Source organism: Lissotriton vulgaris, chromosome 5, assembly GCF_964263255.1.
Source record: "Lissotriton vulgaris chromosome 5, aLisVul1.2, whole genome shotgun sequence".
Lineage (NCBI taxonomy): Eukaryota > Metazoa > Chordata > Amphibia > Caudata > Salamandridae > Lissotriton > Lissotriton vulgaris.
Genome location: NC_141693.1, coordinates 1,116,027,285 through 1,116,046,359, shown reverse-complemented (window position 1 = coordinate 1,116,046,359; position 19,075 = coordinate 1,116,027,285). Strand labels below are relative to the sequence as shown.

Sequence of the window (19,075 nt, the reverse complement as noted above, 5' to 3'; positions counted from 1 at the left end):
TGGGTATTGACGAATCTCTCAGTGACTTTGGCTGTAAAGGGAAGGAGAGAGATAGGCCGGTCATTTTTCAGGTCTGTCGGGTCAGCCGAGGGTTTCTTGAGGAAGGGCTTGACCTCAGCCCTCTTCCAGTCGTCGGGGAAAATGCTGGATTAGAAGGATGCGTAAATGTTCCGGCATAGTTTGGGTGTTATGGGAGCGGCGGCGGTGGCCCTGTGGTAGATGTGCGGTGGGCAGGGATCCGTGGGGGCTCGTGAGAGGTTGTACTTCATGATTGTGACAATGTCTTCGGTGGTAGCTGGTTTCCAGGTGGTGATGGTGGGCTGGTTGTTAGTGGTGGAGAGGGTGGTGGTGTCTGGAGTCTGTTAGATGTGGTTGTCATAGAGGGCCTTGATTTTCAGATGGAAGTAGGAGCTAAGCTTGTTGCAGAGGTCCTGGGGTGGTGTGACATCTGCTGGGGGGTATGGTAAACTATTGTATGGCGTTGAGTTCTTTTGCATTACTGGCATTGGTGTGGATTTTGTTCTTGTTATAGATCCGCTTGGTTTTCTCTTATGCGCTGGTGGTATTCACTCATGGCGTTCCTGTAGGTGTTCTGGTCTTCGGTCTAGCGCTATATAGTGTGTTGATATTTCCCACAGCTCCCTTCTCCTTTTAGTTACTCTTTTTAGGCCTCTACCAAGCAGCGTAGGAGAGCCACATCAATTTCTGAAGTTTTGTCGACTCTCACAAGGGCAGCTAAATGAAAGAAAAGAGCTGCTGTCTTATCACACCATGGGATACTGCTGGAGAAACCCCGAATCAGACACTTATGCTACTTGAAAGATGCTGTAGCAGGTTTTCTTTGAACCATCAAGCCCAATTGTAGCCCCTTTTCAATCGACTGGGTCTAATAGAACTCTGGCTAGAGGTCCTTAAGGCCACCCTGACTGCAGTGAAAGAATCTGATTGAACACTGTTTGTATGCACATACCGGCGAGCGTTCATGGGAGTAATGAAGGCCCCTGCCCAGAACTCTGCTACTAGTACTGGAAGGACCAACAAACTATTTGGATTTCCCCTTAAGGAAACCCGGTTCCATCACTCCACTAGTAGATATTGGTAATCGGATATTATTGCAATTCACACCACACCCAAACTGAGAATAATGCATCAGAGGTGAGACATCTGCAAGAGAAAACCTTGTCAGCAGACATCCAGTGCATTTATGATCTCTCAAATACTACTGTCCTCAATCATTCGCCATCTGCCAGTCCATGTGTGGTGGTGCTGGAAGGGGGCCCTTCTTTGAGGCATTATCAAACAGAATCTGGTAAGAACTTTACATAAACTCACCCACTGGCTGTGCAATAGCAGAGGATTTAGCATGGCTAATTGTAAAAATATCTGAAGTGTTGGATGGCTGGGGACTTCAGGCAAATTTTGCAGGGGACTACATTGTGGTAAACTTCAAGAACCCGATTTATGAAAGAAATGTGTTATCCTACCAGGGGAGCTTCGAGTCCCAGTGGAGTAAGATTGTTTCACTACCACCCCTTTGGTTCTTTTACAAGTCATCTGTGATGCATTCAAGTCGGCTGCCCATTTCAGAAACCTCAATGGTGTCCCACCTTGCCACAGGGACAGCCTGTGTGTTTGACCCTCAGGAATAGATTTGACATTTCATCAGATCCAACATCAATTCTATCCTTCAGTGGCAGTGCAACTCTGAGACAATTAGAAGCAACTTGCCCCTTGCTATCATTCTATGGAACCAGCAACAAGGTCGATTTTTCCACTATCTACCTCAGACTCCTTAATTGGAATATTGCAGTAATACATTCTAAATTTAACTGTGCGAGCCTGATTGGAAATCCTTAATTATTGACTTTGACATTACACCGTTTCAAGAGACAGGGGCCTTCATATCCATGGCTATCAATGGTTATTAATGTTTTTGTGTACTGGCCACGCCATCTTAGCACAGTCATTCTTCAAAGGGGAACCTGTTCATATGTTTTAATTTGCCCCAGAAAGTTAGGCCTCATATAATAGAAACAGCAGTGATTTACAAACAGAGACTGTTAAGGGAAACTCTAGATTTTTTTGTGTTTGATTAACTTTTACAATAATGATTTTGCGAACATGCCAAACACGAAATTCTCGAAACTGTAGTTTCATGGAATCCCTTAAGGATAGGCTCAGTGCCCTGGGCCAAGTGTTCTATTTGATCATTACAGGGGATTTCATGCTAAACTGGGAGAATGCATAACCGTTGAGACCAGTATGCATTTGCAGCCCCCACTGGGTGATAAAGATCTGAGAGGGATAGAACTGACCGGTTACTAAGCGGCTCACGATCTGTGTAAAATACAGGGGTATATGGGAAGCAGCATAAATCCCACATCCTTATTTCGAGGAGGACACTGCACCTCTGTAATTGTTTACATCTTTTTATCCAGAGGTTTTCTCAACTATTTAGACATTACATGACTTTAGAATCTACATATGGTGATCACAACCCCATTGTGGCAACTTTGACCCGACTGATAACTAAGGCACAAAGTCCCTTGGTTGCAGTTCCCCATCCTCAACCAACTTCTCATGGGCTTAGGCGTGTATGAAGGCCTCAACATCCCTCCCAGTTTTTAGAACTTCTACTAGGGAGGACCGGAAATCCATTATAAGCTGCCTCAAAAGTGAGGGAGGGAGTTAGTTGTTCTTTCATTTGAAAATCTGAGTAACTGTATTAAAAACGCCCTATTAAAACCAGTATGGAACCAATTCGATACACCTAGGTGGTTCAATAAAGCATGTTCCACAGGAATTAGACAACTAAGGAAGGCTCTCTCAGCTAAACCAAGATATCCTTCAGAAGTAACTGTATCTCGCAGGCTGTATAAAACAGCGGTTGAAAGGATGGGCATAGAGTTTAATATCAAGAACTGGGACAATTTAGTCCCTTCAGCATCCACAAAAAATACTAAATCTTTTTGTGTGGCGATAATTCCAAGCCACACTAATCCTGTGGCGTGAGGTGAAATCCTGATAAGGACTGCTGGGCCAGTTTCCAGACAGTATTCCGTTACTCTGCAGTCTAAGTTTCCGATTCTGGAGAATGGAAATTCGAACCGCCGATACGCAAACTCTTCTCCTCACGCCGGACTCCACAATGCGAGTACCGGGATTTCACCTCACGCCACAGGAGTAGTGTGGCTTAGAATTATCGCCGCACTTTAAACCTCAATACAGTGAATCTGTTCAGCTGTGAACAAGTCACGTGTACAACTATAGGCGACGAAACACGTGCTGGCTTGGGAACTGTTCACTTATTGAAAGCTCAAAGACCAATTAAAAAGAAGGAAAGAAAAAAAGAGAAAAAAACAGATTGCTTTCTTGTGTTTTATGTGTGATTAACAGCTGAAACTACCAGTTGAATTTTATGTGTGCTTGGGTATACATTTTATGATGTCTTGTTGCTTTTGCCACAGAACCTAGGGAGGCAGGTGGTTCTCTCTAACCCTTGAGCACCGTCACTAAAAAGGTCCTTTTCAGAATACATAGTGTAATTACCTATAGGCGCCCACATCCTATTGCTTATACCACTGAATCTAGGGGCATATTATCAAGGGGGTTTATCTCCGCTTTTTTGGCTTTAAAAGCCAAGAAAGCGTAGAAAAAATTATCTCCCTATTACCTAGCTGTCGCTAACACCAATTAGCGACAGCTAGTAGGAGATAGCGACCATCTTGGGCCTCGCTTTGCATGTCAGTGATATTTATCACTAATGATATGCAAAGTGGGCGTGCCATGGTAGGTGGATAACATGGCTAAGAGCATTAGCTCGGTAATGCATGAATATCGCTGACTTTTCAGCGATATTCATGCATTTCGGCTGATTTTTATCGCTTAAGAGAGATAAAACCTTGATAATAGCAAGGTTCCTAAACAATAAAATTCGCCGCAGCTCGGCGATAAAAATATCGCTGCTAAACCAACATAGCGATAATTATCGCTAGTTGTTGGTAATATGCCCCCTAGTGAAATTACAAATTTACTACAGGTCAAATATTTAGAACTCGCTCACTTTGGCCTGAAAAATTAAGGAACTTAAAAAATCACCTGTCCTTGCCCATATGTATTTAAAGTCTTCCTGGAGACTAGAGCATGTCTTATTTACATCTCAAGGGCACTGGGAAAGGTCGTTGCTGCTCTGCCTTACTTTGTTTTCCCTTCAGGTTTTCCAAAGAATTTTCAGCAGGTCCTTGCTGGTGTGATGATGATTTCCCACCGTCCCCGCTGCATCTCTTCTTTTCTAAATTTGACCTGCCTTATACTAAACTAATTTCAATTCCATTGATAAGCAAGCATAACACTCAGCAGCGCAAAGTAGCTTTTAGTTATCTTCACCCATTGTCGGATGTTGATTGTTGCCACCGTGTGGGGTCCTTTTTGAAGATATCTGTTCGCTCAAGAAGTAATAATATGCATTTCAATTGCTACCAATGTGTTATAGCGTTAATACGTTTACGACTGTATTCATTTTACTTTTTAAGATTTTTGTGGCATACATTAATAGGATTTTTATTGCCGGTTCACCTATATTTTACTGTATGTTAAGGAGGACGGTTTTAATTATTTTCTGTCCTTTTATGGGTTGTTTTCAGCATCCGAATAAAGACATTTAGATTTGATTTGAAAATGTGCTATGATTACTGAGCACTGGGGCAAATCAGAACATGCATTGAGGATTAACAACTAGCAGTGGAAATGGTACAATACTTTTCTCTTCTGCAGAAGATTTTGCATGGTGGTTTGAGCTTTATATCCAGACTCAGATGTTCCACACGATATACGTACTAGCTGGTAATTCAATATGCTCGGCTTAAAGCGTTTGCTGGCAGTTCGTTCTCCATCTGAAAAACTATAAGCATGTTTTTTGTTTATGCATAAAAGTCACACATAATATAGAAAAATACTACTTCTAAATAAGTTCTGCTTCACATATTTTGGTGAAATTTCAAACAACTAATACCCGATGTATCTCTATTTTAATATTGAAATCTATCTCCAGACACTCTGCAGCTTCTATTGGCAGCTTTGTCATTTTGCAGTGTTGTACTGATGGAACATAATTCTCTGTGTACTGGATCTATGGGCTGGACGCAGAGGACAACTCCATGTGAACTATCTTGATAACAGAACTAGACAACTTCATTGGGGTTGTTAATTATATGGGGACTTTAGTGTTTCTCCTGACCTCTTACTGGATAGATCTTTTCTTAACAAACAGAGGAATGACCCATGAAGGGCCTGTACTCTTAAAACCAAAAGGTCATGACTAATTTTAATTTGATGGACATCTGGAAGGCTCAAAATTCAAGCAAGCTCAAGTAGGCCTATTGCTCCCACTGCAGTAATGCTTCCTCGAGGATTTGTATTTAATAATAATTCAGGGAAGCAGTAGTACATCTTTCGCAGATATTTATACCATATTATCATAAAGGATCATGCAGTAATTGATGTTTGAGTTTGTGTCAAAGACATTGCATTAAAATAAATAGGGACCACCAATCATGACTGGGTCAGAGGAACACATGTTTGCTTCCACCTGCACACAGAAATCGACCCCTACGTGTCAAGTAGCTTCAGAAGCTCTGTAGTTAACATAGAATGGGGTGCTTACAAATTCAGCACACAGACTCTTTGCATAAGCTACAGATGTAGTCCTCGTTCAAGTCAAAGGAATGAGAACCCATCTTCCAGAGGGTCTTAAATAAGCCTCGTTGAAGAACCATTGTGCTTCATTCAGCCACAACAGCCTATGGATCAAGCAAAAACTCAGCTGGGTCCTGGCAGTAATCTCTATGGAAATAAAAGCTATTGGTGTAATTAAATATATGAAGGGTGAATAAGGCACGAACGATGATGAGTCTTCCACAATCCATTCCTTGTTCTTGCACGTTAACACTGATCTATATCATCCACAGTGGTAGTTGCTTTCCTCTGAGCCCAGGTAGTATTTAGAGAAGGTGTTCACAACCGGCCAATATACCGACCTTTGTTATTACACAAAACACAGGAGATGCTAACTCAATCTCTTATCACTTTAGAATGACACACTACAAGTAAGTTCAAGAAACATAGTAATTGCCAAACAAGAGTTTCCCACACAATTCTACCAAAAATTAGTGGATAGCCTGACACCAACCATTTCTGTTGAAAACTATATCCCAAACCATAGATCAAGGAGGTCTGAGGAGTCCACTGCCTACTTACCCATTCAATGTGGTGGGAAAGTATAGCTCCAGGTGTAGCTAATCTGATCAGCTCTTTCTTGCCCAGCATGCTGTGGCTGAACAGCATGGTTTTGTTATCAGCGGAAGGACTATTGCTCACACTAATATGATTACTACTCTTATAAACACTGACCATGTAGAGGAGGCCTCTGTGCCACTCATTTTCTTTGACATAGAGTCTGTATTTGAGAAGGGATGTTGAGATTTCCTGTGGACTGTAGGTTTAGTGGGGTACACAGCAGGTGTGCTTTATTATCAGCATTCTTTTCTTCATATATGCAACCCTCATTTTTTTTATGTATCAGCTGCCTGAGCAGCACCACAACATTAATTGCCTGTGCGGACCCTATTGCAGTCCTCACCTTTGAAAGATGAGGACTGCAATATGGTCTGAACTGCAATTTGCAGCCACGGCCAGTACAGGTAAGAGTGGTGAGGCAGGGGGATAGTCGGCAGATGACGGAATAGGAAAAATAAAATAAAAAAAATAAAACCACTTACCTTGCGCTCGTCACATCGCTGACTCGCCGATGCCGCGACAGCAAGGTAAGTAGTTTTATTTAATTGTTTATTTTATTTTCCCTATTCCGTCATCTGTCGACTAGCCCCCACCCTGCCCCGCCGCTCTTACCTGCACCAACCACGCCACTTTTCCTGCTATTTCAAGATTGACAGAGGAGTTTAGTGTTTGCTCCGGCTCTAAACTGAATAGTGCCATGCTCAAAGGAAACTACTAGTTTGTCCATGAATCTAGCCTAGTTAATGCTAGCTATCTAACTATTAAGCTCCAAAAGAATTAGATCAGATATGGGCCACTAATTTTGAACCACTGTTAAAATAATTCTAGATTGCTACTCCTATATTCCACAAACATTGCTAAAAAACTTCAATCCATCACAACATCATTTATTTGAAAAGCAAAATAACCGTGGCAACTTTCACTATCTTTTGCGGAAGGGTCTTACCCTTGCCGGAGTTATGATGGAACTAGCAGCCAGCACCTGGGTGCCAAATTAGGCAAAGCATGAACTTGGAGCAGGTGGCTCAGAATTATAATGTTAATCGTTTGCTCTTTTTGGCTAATCTGATCTGGATCAATCACCTCAGAAAATTCAACCAGCCAAACTTTTTCAAACAATTAATCTTACTTTGACTCTAGTCTGTGACGAGGCCTCCCACGCTTTTGGGATCCCAGCTTTTATATATGAAAGCCCCATTTTGGAAAGTCTGTAACTCTTTTTTTCTCTCTGTGACATTCTCTGTTAAAAAAAGTCAAGGTTAGAACCCCATATTGCCAACGTAAGGTTTTCAATTGAATAGAGACCTTTCGTGACCGCAATGCAACATTGAAACACATACAACCGAAACATTCTCAAGTCACATTTCCCAGTTTCTTTACCATGTACCATCACCTAGTCGTTAGAGCAGTTTTATGTGTTCCAACTTTATGATGCTTCTCTACATATTTCTTTAAATAAATCCTTATACAGTGGAAAAATTAGCAGTTGGGTTGTAGGAAGCTCTCCAGACTCACATATATAGCAAACTTCTAATTGAAATTGAAGGTTTTGTAAATTACTTGCTAAAACGAGCATCCTCCATAGTCTATACTTCGAGACATTGAGGGTACCGTCTAAATTATGTACATGGCACTTTCCAGACACATATCTTTCTAGTTTGTTAGCTGCTTGCCCGCTATTCAGAAAGTCTGTGGTAAGATATTGATTGATGAATCCTGTGGAAGTTAGTAGGCTGTCTACTTCTCACAAGGGCGTTGTTAGACAAAGTCTCACCTCATCCCTACGCTAGATGCAGGAACTATTAATGTAATCTCATCACAAAAAGCCATTACTTTTGCAAAAAAGACCCTTTCAGAAGGAAACAGTGACCGCAGTTTCTTTTCGAGCATAACAATAGAGAACTAGACTTCTCTAATGTTTTCATTGAGGATGTCCGATTCAGCGATGTACTCGGGGGTGTTTACCTATTAGGCTTTTAACCTTTCTTTTAGTATACAGAGGTGTTGGACTTGGCCCTTTTTGCAGGGTCATCCCTAAACTTTTTGGCTTTTTTCCTAGCCTTTTTTTCTGACATGGTGTTGGTGGTTTAAGGCCTCTGGGCACTTGAGCACTGCTGTCCAGTGTAAAGTGTGTGCGCTTTCTGTGTTAAATATGGTAAGATTGTTCTACACCTGTTTGGCCTATTTAATTTACCTGTCAGTCCCTTGTAAAGTGGTATCTCATATACCCAGGGCTGGTAAATTGAATGCTACTGGTGGGCTTGCAGTGCTGATTGCGCCACCCACCAAAGTAGCCTTTCAAACCTATGTCAGGCCTCTGTCATTGCACAGTCTGTGCGCGTAGTGTCACTGCCGCTGTGACGAGGCACCTAAAGTGTGTGCCATGTCCGTGACCCCCCCTTTTTAGGTCTCGCTGGTGTTAGCAGCGCATAGCGCTGCTCCAGCAAAAGACCTATTGTTGTGGGTTTGCCGGGAATGAGGACAGGGGATGTGCACGCGCTTTTCCTTGGTGATTTGACCTCGTGGGCGGGCAGGCCCAGCCCGGCGCCGTGCACATCTCCTGTCCCACATTCGCGCCCAGACACAGCCACACTCACGCATGCGCACACACACACACATACACCCACGCAGACACAATGCATCAGGACGCACTTACACAGACACACAGCCCCACATATACACACGCACAGCTAATAGACACACAGTCACACATATACATACACACGCGCACAGCTACACACGCGCACACACACAGCTACACACGCACACACCTCCCACTCCCCCCTCCCCTGCCGCCACCCCCACTACAACTAAGCCCCACTTACCGCATCAGCGCAACTCCGGACTTCAGCTGCCACCGCGGGGCTCTCCCTCGGGCATGGGAGCCCCGGGTCACCACTGCTCCTCTCCTGGCCAGCCACTTCATGGGCGCAAGCTTCCAGCAGGAAATGGAAGTTCCGCCCCACGGCAGTTTTCGTCACGCGCACGTCTTGTTCATTCCCTGTACTGAGTGAGTGGCAGGAAGAGGAGCCGGGGCAGGCACCGGAGACTGAGGCGAGCTGGTGGAAGCAGCTAGGAAGGCCTTACAATGTCACTATTGTATTTCATTTTTTGTTGTGTTTTTTTGGCACGCGCTCCTTTTCATTTATGATCACAAGAAATACGTCAAACCACTGATTGATCCTATCAAACAAATGGTGGCTGATAAATGAATGAACTATGGGATACCCAAACCTGTGGAATTTAGCGTTAAGTGTTCTCTTGGGAAAGTTCTAGAATGTTTGAAGAAAAGTGCTTTTCACTAGCATGTGCAATGCAGCTGCTGAGCAGCGTTCATGTGACTGAATCTAAATGCGCCATAGGTGGACAGCGCCTAATGTTCCCAGTTAAAGGGTTTATTATGCAGGTGACATTGGGAAATTGTGGGACTTTCGCATTACGTGAATGCAATTAAACTTTTTTCAATTTCGCTCTAATGAAATTTTGCATAATTTTCGCTCACAGAACACAAGATCTGGCAGAAGATTAACCAGTCTCCTGCGGGCTTCTCACATGACATTTTTAATGATAGTATGTCCTCATGTGAAATTGTCTTTGGGGATACCGGCCAAGTATATTTTGCACAATCCATTTAATTTTCACAAAAACTTAATACGTCCTAAAACGAATTTCCAAATTTCTCATTCAAGCTGCTCTCCTGCCAGGAGAAGCCAATCTTTTCAAAGCTTTCCTGCCTGCAGTGGGGCGTTCCGAGCATTGGTGACCAGCACTGAATGGCACAAGAGCTCTGATCTTCAGGGAGGGTGGGCATTTATATAATCACTGTGACAGGAGTTAGTAGCAATAGTAAGAGCCCATGAAGCGTCTAGACCCTAGTGGATCTGTCTTGAATACCATGGAGAGCCCCTGCCAGCAAATAAGCAAGAGCAACGGTGAACCGAAATCCAGTGCCTTATTTAGAAGAAGCCTTGCGGGCCAGCCCAGTTAATCCCAAAGGTAGCAAACAAGTATAAAAAATTCCTCCAGGGAGGAAGGTGAAGAAAAAAAAGACGGGTAAGTAATTTATTTTGTCCTATGAGCCATCGTGTTTAGCTCTGGCAGAAACTCAGTCTCAAGATAAAGATTTACTCAAGGCGCCTTAGAAAAGGGGAAGAAGTCTGTAAAATAGCCCCCAACTGGCTTATCCTAAGGGCTGATATTATAGCAACCAAGAAAGAAACCTGAAAGGTCAGACATTTGAGGTCTAGGCAGTCAAGGTACTTACTCAAAGGCAGAAGACTGCAGATCCTTCAAGACTTAAGGTAAATTGTTGGGAGGAGCATGAGGACACATTACTGGACTAGAATGAGCAAACCCCTGAAGGTGGTGAGCAGTCAAGCTTTAATGCCCAATGGGCACTGAGTAGAAGCTTTTAACTCAAACACTTCCCACAGGAATTGCAAAACAGAGAGAAATCACATTCCACACAAGATAAAGAATGTAAATTAAGCAATTTTTTTAAAGTCCCCCAGTGAGGGGGAAAAAAAGCTTCAGAGTGGAGATACGTTGAGATTTTTGAATAGCTTCGGGAAGGTGTCTAAGAAGACCCATATTCTGGAGCCTGACCCTATCAAATTTCCAAACCGAAAGACACCTGAAATAATGGAGAGGGAATCAGAGGCAGGTTTAAAGCTGGGCACGCAGCCATGGACCAAAGATGAGCACACCTAGAGCTTTGAGGGCTAGTACACAAGAAACGTGTCAACTGAATCGCCTTGAATCTGCAGCAGCACTTCGGAAATCAGTAGAAATCCCAGATAATAATATGGCCATGGAAGTCATGGCATCCACCAAAACCCTTGAAACTGAACTGGGAGGTCAGAACAAAACCTTGGGAGCTGAGCATTGCCCGATAAAACAAAGAGGTACACAAAAGGCCTTCAGAACCATCCACAGATGGCCCTGACAATAGCTGGAAAGAGGGAAAGATGGTGGGAGGTGGGCATTCTGCTCAGATTGTCTGCCTGTACTTCATCAAAACTCTTGCTGCATGGTGGCTTCAGTTGACAGCAAGTGTGATCAGGATAAAACCTGGGTGGTGAAATTGTAATGTCCAGATTTTGTGTCCCTCAAAATTCTTGAAACTTCTCAAAATTTACCATTATGCTATGTGGCACAACGTGTTTTTAAGCAAGTGGACACCTTACCTTGCAGGCCTTTTCAATACAAAAAGTCACATGAGATACCAGCAAACCAGATTTCCCTACAAAAGCACAACATTACATTTAATGAAATGTTCATATGATTTTGTGAAATTCCACAAAAATTATTTTTATTTCCTTCACCCTTCATCCTGCTCAGTATCTCATTAGAACAAGCATTAAAAATGCAATAGGTCTCGCCTTTCATTAAGTTAAAGCCATTTGCTTTGCTATACAATACCATTAGCAAAGCAAATGGCTTTAACTTAATCAAAGGCGAGACCTATTGCATTTTCAATGCTTGTTACTACATGTCAGTCATCCCTAAGGTAGACCCTAGTTAGCCCTATGGAAAGGGTGCATCGTAGGTAAAAGACAGGACATGGAACCTTACGTGTGTGACATGTCCTGGTAGTGACAAAAGGCCATTTTGGTTTCTCAATACTGTGGGGCTGCCCTCCCATAGGAATGCATTGGGGATTCCCTGATAACTGTTTCAGTGGTAATTCCTGATATGAGAGGAGAAGCGTGGTCAAGTTTGGTATGTTTGAAATAGTGATAATAAATGCTAGGCAATGGTGTGCGCAGATTTATTAAAACTATTTTAGAAATGCCACTTTTAGAAGATGGCATTTTTGTGTGCTATGTGTCTGCCTGCCTGATGTGAATTGCATGTCTGGCTTTTGAGTGACAGGGGCTGGGAGGTGTCTGTGGCGCCAGGAGGAGCAGGGTGAGTCGGAGCTAGCCTGAATGGGACATCTGCATTTGGAGTGGTGGGAGGGAGACGACCAGCGCAACACATGCATCACATCGCATGCGTTTACGTCGCTTGGAATCACAACGCACGCGACGTTACAACGCGTGTGTTTACTACGCACGCCACTACATCGGAGGCACCATTAGATCGCGGGCGCTTGCAATGGACACGGGAGTAATGCTGGAACCACGAGACAGGTAAACCCGTAGTGTTTTAGTTGGTGGGGAGTGTAGTGGAGGGGCAGGGTTTTAGGCTTTAGGGCTTGTGTAGTGGAGGGGCAGGGTTTTAGGCTTCAGGGCTTAGGGTTAATAGTAGTATATGGTTGTGTTTTAGGGGTTAGGGCTTAGGGTCGGATACAGTAGTGTTTTAGACATTTGGGTTAGGGCTTTTAGGGCTTAGGGTTAAGGGGCAAATATGGTAGTGTTATGGACATTTGGGTTAGGGCTTTTAGGGCTTAAGGTTAAGGGTCGGATATGGTAGTGTTTTAGAAATTTGGGTTAGGGCTTTTAGAGCTTAGGGTTAAGGGTCGGATCTAGTAGTGTTTTAGGCTTTAGGGTTAGGGCTTAGGGTTAAGGGACGTGTAGGGTAATGTTTTAAGGTTTAGGGTTAAGGCTCGTAAATGAGACACTATGTAGGCTTGAGGGGGTCGATGTATCTTTGCTACGTTGCTTACAGTGTAGTTTAGGAGGTAGGGTCTGGGGGAATGCGCATGGGGTACAAATCGTAATTTTGAAGTATGCGGGGTGTTGGTATGCAGTGTGAATGTCTTTTGCATGCTTTCCAAATGAGATGCGGCATGATGGGCTGTGTTGTAATTACTTGCGATGTAAAGGGACATGCGATCTAAAATCGGCGATGTGAGGGCATGTGTGGTTCCCGTTTGCAATGTGCCATCATACATCCTGGTGGGAGGAGAAGTCCCTGGTCCCTGAATAGGATGGTGCCTGCCCTAGTGAATGCTGGCTTGCCTCCCTGTGGTGTGTCTAATGACGAGCCCGCACCTAACAATAGGGAAAGGAGCCTGGTAAACAGTGTTCTCCAGAACCAGTTGGAACTGGTTTCCCCAAGTCCTGTGCTTTGCAGACAAGGGTAAAAGTGGTATAAAGATAGGGTCTGTGACCCTATGATTTTGAGCTGGTTCCTGTGCTTCTTCTGACACTGGGGGCTGCTGCTGCTGGGCTCCAGGAGGAACCGCCGCAAGGGACTGCCTTCTTGCTGGAGGTCCCTGTGTGCTGGCCTGCCTGAGCCCAGCCTTGTGCCCCCTGACCTTTGCCTTGGACCTAGCGCCTCATGGAGCGCTACCTTCCTACTCCTCAGGAGAGCGCTTCTGTTTTTGCCTTGTAGCACTGGGCTGCGATGTGGGATTCCCCAGCATTTTTGGTGCTTCTGCAGCAGAGTGGGAGCCCACTTCGCCCTGCCACTGCTGAAGGGGAGTGGGAGCCTACCCCGCATTGCGGTGTGATATTTATGCTACGTTGAGTGGCGGGAGCCCACCCCGCGTTCGTGCAGACTTACTGGCTGGAGCCTACCCTGCTCTGTGAGTGGTTTTGACTGCGGTGCCCACCCCGCATCTGCGTTTTGGTTGGAGGTGGGTGCCCACCCCGCAATTGAGCTTCGTTCTGAGGTGGGTGCCCACCCCACATTTGCATGTTGCCGAGGGTCCACCACTCCTTGAGCCATGACCCTAAAATGCATCCAGACGGCCAGGAAGTCAGGCGCCTCCCCATGTGGAGAAGAGGAATCACCGCAGGCCTGCATCGGCAGGAACAGAGCTGTGCGCCGGCTCACCAGCACCGGATCCCACCAGACACTGACGGCAGGATAAGGGGCTAGACCGGGGTCTCCTCATGCAGCCTGAGCCAATTGAGGAGAAGAGGGCATGCCGGTCCCAGGTGCCTGGGACCTGCAGAGCAGAGAGCCGGTGAGTTGAGCTCTCTCAATCTCTGTGGGGGGCCAGAACTGCACCAGAAGTTCCCCGGTGAAGGGGGCACTTGGATTGCTAGAGTCCCGACGCAACGGATTCGTGGGGCACCGAAGTGCCAAGGCTGCAATCCTTTGTGAGGGCAATTGATGGATAGGAGCCCCGGAGTGGGGCCCGAAAGGCCCCACAGGTGCCAGTGCCGATCGGGGCACATTGTTGGTGCTCATTCTTTGTCACAGCTGCCCCGCCTGACATTGGGCAGCTGCAACATTGGGGCATTTGTTGTTTTGGAGCCCCAGTGGGGGCCCAGAAGGCACTGAGGTGCCTGTACCCCCCTGTGTTTCCTCAGTTGCGCCTCCATAGCGGGCAACTGCCACGAGGGGGCCATTTCTTTTTGGATGAGGAAGGGGTGGGAAGCACCCCCATCCCCAGCGCAGTGAGCACTTTGTCTTGGCTGCATAGGCAGCAAGAGAGCCAGTAGGAAGGTCCTAGGATTAAGCCCTGACTTTGCTGGACAGAAAATCAGAAAGGGTAGCACCGACACGAGTCGTGTGGGTGTCTCCTGGGGCACTGACTTGAGTGCTGGGAACTACCAGCAAAGGTTTATCAATAAAGTTATTCTTTGAAGACATTTCTTGCTTATATCCAAAGTATTTTATTCATACTCTTCATGGAAATTCAATGTTTGTTCAAATGTTTTTCTCAATATTGTAATTCTTCATTTAAAATAAATCACAACAATCCTTCCAATGCATTTCGGCACTAGGCCTTCATCAGGGAAGTCTGTAATGCAAAGAATATACATATAACTCCTCTGTGTCACACACACGATATATTATATTCTATATAAACATGTATTTAACAAGATCCTCAACATTAATGTAACCACATTTCAATGATGATGTGAACGATCTGAAAAAATGTTCGAAGTATTCTAACTCAATATTTCATCTAACTTAGTAAAAACTGACTACGAAATAATATATCAAAAAGTCGCTCAATAAATTATACGCCCTAATCCTAACCGACTAATCTGGCTTTAAAAAAACAATACTGGGGGTGTTTGCTAGGTGGAATGAATCATGGAGGCAATCCTATGTTGCTGAAAAACTGCCACAGTTAACGTGTAATCGTATGAACATTGTTACAATGTGTACTCGCTCAGAAATACTAATGCTATAATGCTAGTTCAGAATCTTACCGTGTTTCGTTTGGGACTGCTTCTGATTACCAAGCTGCCGCCATTGTAAATCACATGGAGGAGCCAGCGTGTGACGAATATGTTTAGGGAAAGACGTGATGTTTTACCGTATCGTGAGAAAACGCGAAGTAAACATTGAAATTAAAGGGATCTCTCCAAGCTTGAGTACTGTGAATGCTCCTTATAGACTCGGGGTAATGTCATAAAGTATATTAAACTAGAAGCGGTACAAAAGGGGGTGGTGATGGATTAAACTAGAAGCAACACTACTGTTTGTAGTTACCTGGGTGGCTAATGTGAGCTAAATTATAGAATACCTTTTGGTGTTAATACCTAAGTGAGCGGCATATCTGTAAGAGAATAAGGGGTGTGTCAGGGGCAGTAAATCTAAATAAATAACAAATTGGAATTACACAAACAATTAATATAGAACACAGCGACAGGTCTGCACTACGTGTTGGAATATACAAGAGTCTATGATTGCAATGGTCATAAATAGCAACCAAATTCTGTCAGTTCCTTCAATCCTCTCGGTTTAAGGGTTTGTAAGAAATATATCCAATAGTTCTCTCGCTTCAATAACGCTTTCTTATTGTCTCAGTCATGACTTTTTTCCACCACTTCCAATATGCAGGCTTTTAATTGGCTTATTTGGTGGTTTTCCTCGATAAAGTGTGTAGCCACCACTGATTTTGGTGCTTTTGTCCTGATATTGCTTTTGTGCTCATTGAGCCTCACTTTCAGTTTACGTTCCGTTTGACCAATGTACACTTTACCACATGGGCATTTAATCATGTATATTATGTTGATGGTATCCTTTTATAGTTTGCTGGACAGAAGGCATTGGAGCCCTAAAAAAGGCCAGTTGGCCCGGGGTCAGTTTCCAAGGTGGGTCCTACTGTGATGTGATGCATAATATGGGTTATGCCGAAGGTGCTGTGTTACTGTGGTGCCCTGTTTAGGCTTTGATGCCTATTTGGCTAATGTGGCTATGTTGGTGATTTATTCATGCCACATGTAATTTATGTGATGCCTAGGACAAATGTTATTTAGGCACCACTTGAAAATATGTTTATTTAAAATACTTGGTACCTCGTACATTTTACATTGATGAAATGCATTTAACATGCATGAAATGGTTAGAGTTCACATTCGCTATAACTAGTCCTCCTTTAAGAGAATGATTGTGAAATCTGAAAGACTGCTCCAGGTGGCAAAATAACTCCTTAATTCACATATCAAGGTCCAAGTTCGATTAAAAAAGTTCCACATGGCATAAATAGTTAAAATCCATTTAAAAAAAAAGTTATGCAGCAGGATAGGGACACTTGACCTGCAGTGCCCTTTAGATCAACTCGTTTGATCAGGAGGTAAGCGCTGTATGTGCTTTCAGTGCATTGAAGAATACTGTTAGAATGGCGGCGATCTCTTGATTTCGGGTTATTTTAAAGGCAGGACTGATGGAGGTTCTACAAGTGCGACCCTTCGGTACTTGGAGTTCTTGTATTTTTCCTGTATTGCTTGCTGAGGAAGATTGGGTGCTCTAAGGCATGCTCGGTGTAGATCACTCAGGCAAGGCACTATCTCAATCAGTGAATAACCCGTGAAGGAAACCAGGGGGCATATTATCAAGGGGGTTTATCTCCGCTTTTTTGGCTTTAAAAGCCAAGAAAGCGGAGATAAAATTATCTCCCTATTACCTAGCTGCCGCTAACACCAGTTATCGACAGCTAGTAGGAGATAGCGACCATCTTGGGCCCCACTTTGCATGTCAGTGATATTTATCACTAATGAGATGCAAAGTGGGCGTGCCAAGATGTTAGAGACTGAAAACAGTCGCTAACATCGCTATCTCCTATTACCAACTTTTGGAGATATTCGCGCTAAGCGGGAATATCTCCAAAAGCTAACACCTGCCCTGAGCAGTTCTTAGCCATGTTATCCAATAGGAGGTGGATAACATGGCTAAGAGCATTTGCTCGATAATGCATGAATATCGCTGACTTTTCAGCGATATTCATGCATTGCGGCCGTTTTTTATCGCATTTGCGATAAACCTTGCTAATAGCAAGGTTTATCTGCAATAAAAATCGCCGATGTGCGGCGATAATTTTTGTCTCTAAACAAGTTAGAGACAAAAATTATCGCTAGTTGTTGGTAATATGCCCCCAGATTCTCAGGCCAAAATACCTTATTCATGGTATAGTTCGCTAGACAATAAGCAGCTGCCGCCACCAATGACGGAAGATACTTCAAAAATGGCTCTGCATCTAGCAGACTCAGTTCAGCTACATACCTGGCAAAATTCTCAGTTTTGACACAAACTCCATGTCTTTGAAGAACTGAAGAAGGAACTGGTTAGTGGTAGGCACAGTTAGGTCAAAAGCCAGAACTTTAAGGAGCAAGTGTTCCATTCGCAGCAGCTGTTTCTTGGTGTAAGTGTCATCGGTTATGTAAACAAATTCATCCACTTCAGGAGGATAAATCTCTTCATATTTCGAAGCAAGAAGAATAGCAGCGGTTCCCACAAGCTGCAGCTTTCCTCTAAGGACGGACATACAGGACAAAAAGCGGTCCAAGAAATTGACAGCCAGGTACAGTGTCTCTGCTCGAAGTTTATACTCCTCGCCAACTTCAACCAGCCAGTCAATCAAGATGGAGCGCATTCCTGCTGTGACATCTGTCTGCTTTCGCATGTAGAAGGCTTTCGGCCGATGCCTCATCTCTGCTTCACAAAGGTATTGATGAATATCTTCGAAGTACTCTTCAGAAACCAATAAATCAGTACCAGATTCAGAGTGATCTTCTGTTAATTTGTCAGAATCATCTACCACTTGGGACTGGAAAGACGTGTCTACCATCATAGGAGACCCTGTACTGAGATCAAGAAACAGATTAAAGCCATTTTTCACAGCATTTAGATCCAGAGGTGGTTTCGTGGCCTCCACATTTTCAACCTGGAAGCGACATTTGTCCTTTGCATCTCTTGGCTCATCCACAAAGATGGAGAAACCCTGTTTGGTGGGCACACATGTAGGAAGGTTCTTCCCAGGGAGAGGGACTGCATTCTCAGCCCCTGGTAAAAAGGCAACTGAAGGAGCACCCTGGAAAAATTAGCGTCTGTGCTGGTCGTTCTCAGTCAGCAACCCCAGCACGGCTCTGTGGTGAATATGCTGGGGCAGCAGGGCCGGCTGAGGTACGTTCCCCTTCTTCATTACGGCAACGAACAGCTGGGAATTGTCATGGCCATAGGAGGTAGTCCTGAAGAACCCACTGGAGGAAGTAGCACGACGCATTGTTGGGGTACAATATTAGCTGGTGCGGTGCTGCAGTTCCGTACGGCTGTTGTGCGGGCAGACAGGTAGTGATGGTCCGGCACCATGATTATTGCCTAATGTCTTTGGGCTGTTGAGGTCCTAGTGCGTAATATGTTTATGTTAATGAGGTTTGGGCCTAATGTAATTTATTGCCTAATGTCATGTTATGATATGTCAGGATGGGGTCTAATGCTAATGTGATAATGCTTAGGTCATTATGGTACCAGTAGTTACTTGTTGTGTTTTACATTTACTTACCTGTTCTGATGGTTCTGACCGTGGCCCGATTGGCCTGGTCCTGTATATAATCCTCTGTGAATATTGCCTGTACCAGTTTGTACAGTGTAAATGCGTAATTAGGTTTCTAATGTGTTTATGATAATACAAAGGCTATTTTGTTATATA

General features: G+C 44.1%; 1 pseudogene; it reads right to left on the bottom strand.

Moving 5' to 3' along the window:
* Window positions 1-16,793: 16,793 nt before the first annotated feature.
* Window positions 16,794-18,716, bottom strand: LOC147712064 (cyclin-A1-like; annotated as a pseudogene).
* Window positions 18,717-19,075: the final 359 nt, after the last annotated feature.